Genomic DNA, 2,855 nt, shown 5'->3' on the forward strand with positions numbered 1-2,855 from the left:
AATAGACTACTTGACCCACCTCAATTGCATGCAATGTTTGACAATAATGGACACCGGAGCCGCAATGTTTGTGTCAATGGACACCGGAGAGTCAAGCCTCAACTTAATCACACACTTACCCCTTCTAATTAGTCCCTTTCAATTACCTCTCAAAACATTATTTAACTGAACGACAGTTGAGATTTGTACATTAAGAAATTTAAATCGTCAACAACTCCGGCGGTGTCCATTGTCAGGTATTGGGCCAACAATAGTAACCCAATTCACAGATCACCAAAATCACCACCCTTCCTCACGAGGAACAAACCACCACTTTTCCACATCCCCATTTTCGTCTCTATTCTCAAATTTGACTCTTCTATGCTAACACAGTGCCGAAAGGAAATCAGAGGCTCTTCCTTTTCAGAATTCCTATCGAGGTGACATTTACATTTACTACGATGTTTATTTGTATGAGTTCAATCTGTTATTTAACTCAGTTCCGCCCAAAAAGAACTCCGAGTTCATTCAACAGTAGTGGAAGAGAAATATGAGTTTTTTTTTTTTTATGACAAGAGAAATATGAATTGCTTTTGCAGTGGTTTGGTTATTTGTGTTTTGGGTGAAAAAAAAGGATAGCATTGTGCCCTTTCAAAAAAAAACAAGGACAGCATTGTATTAGCAAAAGTGCACAACTGTAGTAGTAACAAAAAGTAGCCAATGTTTACCAATGATCGGAGACAAGAAGAGCGAACTGGAAGATATGGAACTTCAAGGCTGCAATACCTTCAGGCTAACTCCGCCTACTGTTTGTTCTAATTATACACGATTGGTCTTCGCTTAATGTATGCTGGAGTTGATCCTAATGTTTCACTTGGCCATGTACTTCACTTTTGTTGCAGGAATTGGTGACTCAATTTCAGAGTGCTACTAGTCAAGGTATGTTGTGTTTGATGATTTAATTTCTCGTCTTTCTTGCTATTTCGATCATACTGGAAGCTTTATGATGCATTTTTATGGCTCTATAGTTAGGACACATTGACTTTATGTTCCATGGCCGTGTGGATCGCATGGCTTCTGTTCAAGTCTTAAACTTTAGATCTGGTTTTTCCTTGCAGGAACAAAAGGAGAAAATTGTTGCTAATTTGGCAAATTTTGCTTTTGATCCTTACAACTATACCTATTTGCGCCTGGTATAAGATACTTGCTTTGATGTTGAATTGATTTGGCTATGAAGGTTATGAGTTCTGCATACCAATTCGGCCTGATGAGTATTTTACAGATTACATACAGCTCAATGTGGTGGAACATTTTCTGGACTGCATAACAGAACCAAATGATAAGCTTGTGGAATTTGGAGTAGGTGGGATCTGAAATTGTTGCCCCTGTGAGTCTACATGTTTATCCTTTTGCTGTTCCCATGACATTGGTCGATCTGCAGCTCTTAGTTTCTGAAACTAACCACATATAGTAAGTAGCTAACACTAGTGTGCATGATTTTGGTATCTGATTTAACTTCAGTATCTTAAGTGATGCAGATCGGGCCAATGCAGCAATTATCACTCAGTGTGGTGGTAACCCCCCTTGTTATTCAATGTTTATCGAGCCCAGTTAGAAACACTGTAAGTAGGAAATTGTAATTAACATAACTTCAATTCCATCCAAAAGGTACCATTCTTTTCTATATCTGGTCTTATCTATGCATCTAATAGTATTTCAGTATTTCTAAACTTCAATTCCGTCCAACTACAAATGTTTTCAGGATCTTTTTATTTCGTTAATCATGTTGAACGAGGAGATACAACTGTGGCAATCGACAGGAATAAAGCTCCGGAAGTATCACTTGGTACTTGCAAATTTTATTCGACCAGAATGGTTCATAAAAGAAACAACACCATTCGATAGACACCTAAACATGAGATAGCTAACAGCTACGCCTTCTTTATTTCCAAATGTACCACGTGGCGGGTGAGGCTATCCAATCAATGAACATGTAAGGAGATGTTTTGGGTATTTCATTTTAATAAGTAAGGATAAATTCAGAACACATTTAAATCGTCTTAAATTTTGATTGGACTGTCCCACTGCCACGTGGTACGTTTGCCACGTGGTACGTTTGTCCTACGTAAGAATATCTCATAAACAAGTCGTCGTAGAACTAGGAGCTTATATCTATGTTACTTTCTTGCTAAAGCATAGCAGAGATGGGTGTGGATTTGATCGACTCGTCGTCTTCCGCCACCAAACCAGACGAATCGACCGAAAAACGGCACCGTTTCGGCGCCAGAGGCTAAAATCGATGCCGAGAATGCCAATGCTACGATGGACAAGGACTATCCGAGCGGTTGTTACGATCCCCGGGATCGTAGCCATGGAACGACATCGCAAAGGAAAGGAACTAAGAGAAAACTAGAGAAAATAAGTAGATAAAAACTGATTTTTCATTGATATCACTCATCAAGCAGACAATGGATATATATAAGCAGCTGACTGACAATTCCATCTACAATACTGAAACGGTGCGCAGCACCAAAGCAAGTAAAACGGTGCGTTTAGAAAAAGATAGCAATAGTCCTAGTAACACAAGAATTCTAACACCTGGGTTCCTAACAATCCAGCCCCCTTTAAACAAACTTGTCCTCAAGTTTCATAATCTGAATGAAAATCTGGGAGCATGTGGAGCATCTTGACAAAAATCAACCATGTGGAGCATCTCGAAAATTATCGTAGTTTCTGAAGCAACCCCAAGAATGTTATACCAGCAGCACTGAGACATGAAGAGATGATAGACAAACTCGAAGTAGAAGATGAAAAATGTCATACCCCATTGATGAAATGAGACGTTGCCTTTATCAGCAAGTTTGGTCATCTTTGTG

At 39.2% G+C, this 2,855-nt stretch overlaps 1 long non-coding RNA gene across 1 annotated transcript; it reads left to right on the forward strand.

Moving 5' to 3' along the window:
- The first annotated feature begins 653 nt into the window (after positions 1 to 653).
- LOC133707322 (uncharacterized) lies at positions 654 to 1,883 on the forward strand. The gene is made up of 5 exons (XR_009845054.1): positions 654 to 918; positions 1,098 to 1,172; positions 1,262 to 1,366; positions 1,518 to 1,601; positions 1,742 to 1,883. It is a non-coding gene; the product is annotated as an uncharacterized LOC133707322 (long non-coding RNA).
- Positions 1,884 to 2,855: the final 972 nt, after the last annotated feature.

Source organism: Rosa rugosa, chromosome 4 (genome assembly GCF_958449725.1).
Source record: "Rosa rugosa chromosome 4, drRosRugo1.1, whole genome shotgun sequence".
In the NCBI taxonomy this organism is placed as follows: domain Eukaryota; kingdom Viridiplantae; phylum Streptophyta; class Magnoliopsida; order Rosales; family Rosaceae; genus Rosa; species Rosa rugosa.